General features: G+C 44.9%; 1 pseudogene; it reads left to right on the plus strand.

Moving 5' to 3' along the window:
• The first annotated feature begins 9,307 nt into the window (after window positions 1-9,307).
• On the plus strand, window positions 9,308-9,425 carry LOC124608033 (annotated as a pseudogene).
• Window positions 9,426-9,690: the final 265 nt, after the last annotated feature.

Below are 9,690 nucleotides of genomic sequence, written 5' to 3' on the forward strand. Positions count from 1 at the left end.
CCACTTCAAACTTTCTATGAGATCTGCAGTGTTCTCACGAAGGCTAAACGTACCAGTCACGAATCTTGCCGCTCTTCTTTGGACCTTCTCAATCTCTTGAATCAGACCCAACTGGTAAGGGTCTCATACAGACGAACATTACTCCCATACTGGACGAACTAACGTATTGTAAGCTATTTCTTTTGTTGAAGGACTGCATCGCATCAGGATTCTCACAATAAACCACAATCTAGAGTTCGCCTTACCCGTTGCTTGTGTAATCTGATCGTTCCATTTGAGATCATTTCGAACAGTCACACCCAGATACTTGACAGATGTTACCTCTTCCAAAGACTGATCATTTATTTTGTACTCAGACATTAATGGTGATTTTCGCCTTGTTATACGCAGTAGGTTACACTTACTAATATTGAGAGATAATTGCACAACTTTCGTGCTATAGTACAGGGTGTTTCAAAAATGACCGGTATATTTGAAACGGCAATAAAAACTAAACGAGCAGCGATAGAAATACACCGTTTGTTGCAATATGCTTGGGACAACAGTACATTTTCAGGCGGACAAACTTTCGAAATTACATTAGTTACAATTATCAACAACAGATGGCGCTGCAAGTGATGTGAAAGATATAGAAGACAACGCAGTCTGTGGGTGCGCCATTCTGTACGTCGTCTTTCTGCTGTAAGCGTGTGCTGTTCACAACGTGCAGGTGTGCTGTAGACAACATGGTTTATTCCTTAGAACAGAGGATTTTTCTGGTGTTGGAATTCCACCGCCTAGAACACAGTGTTGTTGCAACAAGACGAAGTTTTCAACGGAGGTTTAATGTAACCAAAGGACCGAAAAGCGGTACAATAAAGGATGTGTTTGAAAAATTTCAACGGACTGGGAACGTGACGGATGAACGTGCTGGAAAGGTAGGGCGACCGCGTACGGCAACCACAGAGGGCAACGAGAAGCTAGTGCAGCAGGTGATCCAACAGCGGCCTCGGGTTTCCGTTCGCCGTGTTGCAGCTGCGGTCCAAATGACGCCAACGTCCACGTATTGTCTCATGCGCCAGAGTTTACACCTCTATCCTTACAAAATTCAAACGCGGCAACCCTTCAGCGCCGCTACCATTGCTGCACGAGAGACATTCGCTAACGATATAGTACACAGGATTGATGACGGCGATATGCATGTGGGCAGCATTTGGTTTACTGACGAAGCTTATTTTTACCTGGACGGCTTCGTCAATAAACAGAACTGGCGCATATGGGGAACCGAAAAGCCCCATGTTGCAGTCCCATCGTCCCTGCATCCTCAAAAAGTACTGGTCTGGGCCGCCATTTCTTCAAAAGGAATCATTGGCCCATTTTTCAGATCCGAAACGATTACTGCATCACGCTATCTGGACATTCTTCGTGAATTTGTGGCGGTACAAACTGCCTTAGACGACACTGCGAACACCTCGTGGTTTATGCAAGATGGTGCCCGGCCACATCGCACGGCCGACGTCTTTAATTTCCTGAATGAATATTTCGATGATCGTGTGATTGCTTTGGGCTATCCGAAACATACAGGAGGCGGCGTGGATTGGCCTCCCCATTCGCCAGACATGAACCCCTGTGACTTCTTTCTGTGGGGACACTTGAAAGACCAGGTGTACCGCCAGAATCCAGAAACAGTTGAACAGCTGAAGCAGTACATCTCATCTGCATGTGAAGCTATTCCGCCAGACACGTTGTCAAAGGTTTCGGGTAATTTCATTCAGAGACTACGCCATATTATTGCTACGCATGGTGGATGTGTGGAAAATATCGTACTATAGAGTTTCCCAGACCGCAGCGCCATCTGTTGTTGAAAATTGTAACTACTGTAATTTTGAAACTTTGTCTGCCTGAAAATGTATTGTTGTCCCAAGCATATTGCAACAAACGGTGTATTTCTATCGCTGCTCGTTTAGTTTTTATTGCCGTTTCAAATATACCGGTCATTTTTGAAACACCCTGTACCTTCCTGTAGACTACAGCATCATCGGCAAACAGTCTCAGGCCGCTGTCAATACCACCAACCAGATCGTTTATGTAAATCGTAAAAAGCAGCGGACCTATTGCACAGCCCTGGGGCACACCTGAAGCTACTCTTGTTTCTGCTGAAGTCACCCCGTTCAGGACGACATACTGCTCCCTGTCTGTTAGAAAACTTTCTATCCAACCGCATATGTCATCGGACAGACCGTAAGCGCGCACTTTTTGGAGCAAGCGACAGTGCGGAACTGAGTCGAACGCCTTTCGAAAGTCGAGAAATATGGCATCAACCTGGGAGCCGGTATCTAGAGCCTGTTGTATATCATGCCCAAAGAGGGCCAGCTGTGTCTCGCATGATCGCTGTTTCCTAAAACCGTGCTGGTTTCTGCAGATGAGCTTCTCAGAGTCTAGAAAGGTCATTATGTCTGAACACAAAATATGTTAGATGATCCTACAACAAATCGATGTCAGTGAAATTGGCCGGTAATTATGTGTATCTGATTTTCTACCATTTTTATAGATTGCTACGACCTGGGCCTTCTTCCGGTCCCGTGGAACTTTCCGCTGTTCCAATGATCTCTGGTAGATGATGGATAAGAATGGTCCTATATTTGTAGCTTAGTCAACATATAATCTTACGGGGATACCGTCTGGGTCAGATGCCTCCCTGGCTTCTAAGGATCTTAACCGTTTTACAATCCCAGATACGCTAAACACTATGTCAGCCATTCTTGCATGGGTCGACTGCGGACGCCCATTGGTAGGAGTGTTCGGAGATCTGTGTGTTGAGACTCACATGTAGTCTGCTCAGCATAAGAGTCCAATGTTAGTTCCACCACAGTTCGCCACCTGTCCAGTTTCACCAGTCTGCCCAGTCTGCGACTTCCGACATCTGTTACGAGGGGTGGCTGCCCAACGCCGCGACGTCTGCACGTGGTTTCACCGTGGTTTCGCCACGTGTTGAAGACACTCACCACGGCACTCCTGGAACACCCGACAAGTGAAGTTTCCGAAATGCTCGTGCCGAGCCTCCACGCCATCACAATCTGTCCTCGATCAAATGCAAATAGATCGCGCGCCTTCCCCATTCCACAAACGAATAGCACGCGCAATGATACTGCATGTACTGAGAATGTGTCTCATTAGCGGTCATTCCTCGCCAGGTGACGCTGCTGGACGGGTTTATATCGATAATAATCGCAGATCGGTGGTCATAATCTTCTGGCTAATAGTTGTATATGACAGTTGAAAAAGTGTGTATGGTTTATGGCGAATGTTGTCAGACTATTTGAGCAACGCTACGGTTGTACACTGAAGAGTATCCAGCTCTTGCCAAGTACTCACGATCTGTCTTTTCAAACATTATAAAAGGAGTTTAGAAAATGAAGTATGGAGAATCAAATAACCAAAGAAACAAAAGTAACCTTTTAGCAGCGGTAAAACAGGATGCAAATGTGACTAAGACGCATCTCAGAAGAACGAAAGGGATCAACCAAATGAGTGTTCTGCGTACACAGAATTCCATCGCATTTCTTTCTCTTTACATTTCCATGCACGTACAGCATCGTGACAATGGTTCCGAAATTGGTTTTTCCAATGCCGTCTACGAGAAGTGCATATTGAGACAGCACATATATGAAAAACTTTGTTGAAAGAAGAAGAATCGTTTAGAAGTCATGGACAAGTCATTCTTCGCAATACGTACTAATCGTCAGTTGAAACTCCTGGCTGATACAAAAACTTCGATAAAAACACCGCTTCAAAACTAGTATCATTGGTACCTGTTGCACTGAGGGGAATCTAAATATGCTCTCAAGTACCTCGGTTTCCCAAGGTTTGCTGCTGTCACTGTTGTTGGATGACATCCCACTGAAGATATGGCAATCACTATGACGCATGTCCCACCCATTCCATGCATATAGAGGTAGACACTCCTTAAAGAACATTTGGGAATCACTGGAACTATTGTTCAGGAAACGTAAAATGATCTACCACTCACCAAACTTAACACTTCTGTACTTTTGTCTGACGCGAAAGTTAAAAAAAATAGGCCTATTAGAAGCCACCGACGACTCTCGAAGGCATGAAATGCCTTATCACACGGACCTGTGCTGGTGTTACCTCAAGATAAAACTAAAAGTGCAGTACCTTTTCTCCGGATTGACCTTATAGTATGTAGCAGTGCTCAAGGTCAACATTTTGAAGACTTAAATATGCGATCTGAAGTTTTCCCGGCGTATTTCTAATTTGAACAGTTCTCGGGTATCCGACCGAGTAGCGTCGTAATTTCTCCCCAGTATTTCGGCAGACGTACACGCTGCCATCTTCAGGCGGTTCTTGACGAATGCTGTGCTGTTCCTCTCGGCGTCCTATATAAACTAGACGTTACCCCCTCCACCGTTCCTCTCCTGGTGTCTTCGGTGCCGGCAGCTACTGGAGGTGGTGAGGGAAGCGGCACCTGGGTCTGAACTGGGGTCTGCAGTCTCCCTGCTGCCGCCGTCGGGGGCGGTCCTCGATCTCTGGGACAGCATCTTTCTCTCCAGGCTGTGTGCAGGGTTCCAAGCCTGACTAAGTTGAAGGCCGCTGTGTTTATTAACTAGATCGTCCTGTAGTCGGATTTCGATGGCCTCTTTAGTAACGCAGTCCCAGAAGTAGGGGGAATGACAGAGTATTTTTGTATTTTCATAGTCCACAGTATGGCAGTCTTTATACAATGGTCACCCACGGCTGATTTAGTGGCCTGGCGTAATTCGGTATGGCGCTTGTGTTCGCGGCACCTGTCTTCTACAGTGCGGACTGTCTCCCCAATGTATGATTTTCCTCACTGACAAGGAATTTGATAAACGCCTAGTTTTCGAAGGCCAAGGTCATTTTTCACTGAACACAGTAGAGGCAAGGTCTTTTCAGAGGGCCGGAATACACATGTTACATTGTGTTTCCCCACGATTCTACCGATTTTTCTTGAGGTGTTTCCGACAAACGGAATGCACGCCAATGACTTGTGTTCTTCTGTTCCTCCTTCTTCTTCTCTTGGCGCAGTCTGTCTGAGTGCGTGCCTTATTTGCTTCTGTTTGTACCCATTTTTCCGAAATGTTATTTCGAGGTGCTGCAGTTCTGCTGGAAGGCTCTCCTGATCGCAGATCGATCGTGCCCTGTGAACAAGTGTGCGCAAAACGCCTTCACGCTGGGAGTTCTGGTGGCAGCTGAAGGCATTTAGGTACAAATCGGTATGTGTGGGTTTTCTGTACACACTGTGTCCCAGCTTGCCGTCAGGTTTCCGTTTCACCAGGACGTCAAGAAACGATCTAATTAATAAAGACAGCGGCCTTCAACTTAGTCAGGCTTTGAACCCTGCACTCAGCCTGCAGAGAAAGATGCGGTCCCAGAGATCGAGGACCGCCCCCCACGGCGGCAGCAGGAAGATCGCAGACCCCAGTTCAGACCCAGGCGCCGCTTCCCCTACCAGCTGCAGTAGCCGCCGCACCGGCCGCACCAAAGACACCAGGAGTGGAACGGTGGAGGGGGTAACGGCTAGTATGTATAGCGTGCCGAAAGGAACAGCACACCATTCGACAGGAACCACCTGAAGATGGCAGCGTGTACGTCTGCCGAAATATTGTGGAGAAATTACCACGCTACTCGGTGTGATACCCAAGAACAGTTCATATTTTGAAGACTTGATATGACAGCTATGACTATAAGCACACGAACCGCACATTAGTTACGTGATTGGTTAAATTTAGTATAACGGGGCTGACGTTTGTGGAACCTCTTCTCCTAATGGTGGGACTGTGGTTTGCGACGCTGTTATTTTGAAACAATTTGATTAAGTTCCGTACAAGTAACGTCGCTAAAGTTCTCTTAGACCCTACTGTCAAAGGCCACAGAAAAGCATATACGAGGAGCGTTCAATAAGTAACGCAACACATATTTTTCTCGGTCAATTTCGGTTTCAAACATTCAGAATTTGTGTGGGACATAGTGGTATTTTCAAGCTTCAATCTCTACAGTTTTATGATGTTCAGATGAGTAGCAGCATTGTGCTTAGCCTTCAAAATGTCTTCTGTAACGCAAGTGCGTTCCAAGCAGGGATCGATTGTCTTTTGCCTGAAAACCACAGCATCGCAGATAATCGCATGCGTTTGCAGAGCATCTATAGGGACCTGGCAGTGAACGAAAGCAAGTTGGGACTTAGGACGATGGGTCTGGTCTCACAACGTCTCGCAAACCTATTCGATCTCCTGCCTGCTAACAGGCCGCACAAGTCGCATTAACGGATATTTGTATTAAAAATTTGGGTTTTGTAGCCAGAAGAGTGGGGAATAATGCGGTGTATTGGAACTCTGAATAAAACCTACGTGCTTTCATGTACATCTACATCTATATCGTTACTCTGCAATTCACAGTTAAGTGCGTGGCAGAGAGTTCATCGAATCATTTTCATACTACTTCTTTGCCATTCTACTTTCGAATGGCACGTGGGAAAAAGGAACACCTAAATCTTTCCGTTCGAACTCTGATTCCTCTTATTTTATTATGATGATCACTTCTCCCTACATAGGTGGGTGTCAACAAAATATTTTCGCATTCGGAAGAGAAAGTTGGTGACTGAAATTTCGTAAATAGATCTCTCGGTAAAGAAAACCGTCTTTGTTTCGGAGACTGCCACCCCAACTCGCGTATCATATCAGTGACACTCTCACCCGTATTGCGCGATAACAGGAAACGAGCTGCCCTTCTTTGCACTTTTTCTATGTCCTCCGTCAATCCTCGCTGGTAAGGATCCCATACTGCGCAGCAGTATTCAAGCAGAGGACGGACAAGTGTAATGTAGGCTGTCTCTTTAGTGGGTTTGTCGCATATTCTAAATGTTCTGCCAACAAAGTGCAGTCTTCGTTTACCCTTCCCCACAATATTATCTATGTGCTCTTTCCAATTTAAGTTGCTCGTAATTGTAATTCCTAGGTATTTAGTCGAATTGACAGCCCTTAGATTTGTGCGATTTATCGAATACACAAAATTTATCGGATTTCTTTTAGTACCCATGTGGATTACCTCGCTCTTTTCTTTGTTTAGTGCCAATTGCCACTTTTCACACCATACAGAAATTGTCTCTAGATCATTTTGTAATTGGAATTGATCGTCTGATGATTTTACTAGACGGTACATTACAGCGTCATTTGCAAACAATCTAAGGCGGCTGCTCAGATTATCACCTAGATAATTTAGGTAAATCAGGAACAGGAGGGGGCCTATGACACTACCTTGCGGAAAGACTGATATCACTTCTGTTCTACTCGATGATTTACCGTCTATCACTGCGTACTGTGAGCTCTGTGAGAGGAAATCACGAATCCAGTCACACAACGGAGACGATACTCAATATGCATGCAACTTGACTAATAGTCGCTTGTGAGGAACGGTATCAAAAGCCTATCTACGAATATGGAATCGATCTGAGATCCCTTGTCGACAGCGCTCATTACTTCATGGGAACAAAGATCTAGCTGTGTTGCACAAGAAGGGTATTTTCTGAATCTGTGTTGGTTATGTATCGATAAGTCATTTTCTTCAAGGTGATTCATAATGTTCGAGTACAGTACATGCTCCTGCAAATAAAATAAAAGTGTTGCCTTACTTACTGGACAACCCTCGTAGTCCCACTAGGAAAAAGAAGAAAAAAAACAGTGTCTAAATCGGCGATGTTGTGTAAGAGCACAAGTGCACGTGAACACACTAACTTTTGACGCCTTTCGGAGCTGTTCCTTCATTTTCATTGAATGCTGTTAAACGTAATGTAGATGCGGCAATCTGATATATACGGCGCTAAATCTACCATGCTATGCTACATTTATATTTCCTCACACTCTGTGTAACTTGGCATCAGGGTCGCGAGCACACCTTCAGTTGTGCACGTTTTAAGAAGCTTTTGAGCAGGCGCAACTGGCGTAACGTAACTGCCTTACGGTGTGTGTAGATAACTGCAAGTTTACATCAGTACCACCAGCTGGGAGCACACGGCAGCAAAGTTTTACAACCGTTCGCTTCGCATAAATCCCACTAGACGGTTGCACACACCTCAGATATGCCCATTCACTCACTATGTAGAAAAATTAGACCTGACATCTAGACCTGTTACATATTGACAGAAAAACCTAATTTGTGTGATTATGAAAGATATATATTAAGTTTTGGATTTTACCATACAGTGCTGAGAACCATAAAGTACTTCATCGTCGATTGTGAGACTGTAGCATTTATTCATGCTCGTGACACCTGGTGATCTTATGCTGCGTCAGGTTTATCTGCGCTGTAGGCCCACATTGTAAGTATGAACATTCACGAGAAGCTGCCTCACTGGTTTCTGTGATATTCAGTTAAATGTGGGAACGACGGCTGTGCGTTTGGGCCTTATGGTTCTCTGCGCCTCATTTCTATTCTAGTCAAGTGATCATATTAGTTGACAGCACTACATGAATTGAATCATTTCCACAAACGGCTGTGTGTGTTTGGAATTGGTTGTTTACTGTGCCGGAATATGCTTTCGTGTACAGTGTCAACATCAACTCTGTTGAATCTGTGTTAAGTGTTAACAGAAAATAAAATCACCAGGAAAAGTTAGCCACAAAGGAATTGGGGCCTCCCAGACCATTTCCATTGCATGACAAAGTAACGAAATCAAATAAGCGTAACAACAAACGAACAAAGAAGTGTATAATAAGCGTAAGTTGTTGTGTGGGCGCAACGTAAGACTATCTGATTTTCAGCCTGCATGTTAATTCATTAACAAATACATGTGTTAGGGATCCTCCACATTTGTCCCAAAAAATAAAAAATCACAAAAACTCCCACTTACACAAAAATGCGAAACGGAGACTAACGAAAGCTTAAACATTGTTTAGTTCTTGTCATAAACTGTACTTATTTATGTAGAAAACGACGAAATTCCACAACAACGATTCTTCCTTTTTCAGATAAGTTATGCATAATTTAATTGTTATTATTATTACTGTTACTGTTATTATTGCCGCCGAAGTGGCCGTGCGGTTAAAGGCGCTGCATTCTGGAACCGCAAGACCGCTACGGTCGCAGGTTCGAATCCTGCCTCGGGCATGGATGTTTGTGATGTCCTTAGGTTAGTTAGGTTTAACTAGTTCTAAGTTCTAGGGGACTAATGACCTCAGCAGTTGAGTCCCATAGTGCCCAGAGCCATTTGAACCATTTTGATTTGAACTGTTATTATTATTATCATTTATATTATTACTATTAGTAGTAGTAGTAGTAGTATTAGTATTGTGCCAACTGCCTTGCCGCAGTGGTAACACCGGTTCCCGTCAGATCACCGAAGTTAAGCGCTCTCGGGCTGGGCTAGCACTTGGATGGGTGACCATCCGGTCTGCCGAGCGCTGTTGGCAATTGGGGTGCACTCAGCCCTTGTGAGGCAACCTGAGGAGCTACTTGATAGAGAAGTAGCGGCTCCGGTCTTGGAAACTGACATACATGCGGGAGAGCGATGTGCTGACCACATGCCCCTCCATACGCGCATCCAGTGACGCCTGTGGGCTGAGGACGACATGGCGGTCGGTCGGTACCTTTGGGCCTTCATGACCTGTGCGGGAGGAGTTTAGTTTAGTTTTAGTAGTATTATTGAGAGTTGCTGATATGCGTCACTGTTATACA

The sequence above is a fragment of the Schistocerca americana genome, chromosome 3 (assembly GCF_021461395.2).
Source record: "Schistocerca americana isolate TAMUIC-IGC-003095 chromosome 3, iqSchAmer2.1, whole genome shotgun sequence".
Lineage (NCBI taxonomy): Eukaryota > Metazoa > Arthropoda > Insecta > Orthoptera > Acrididae > Schistocerca > Schistocerca americana.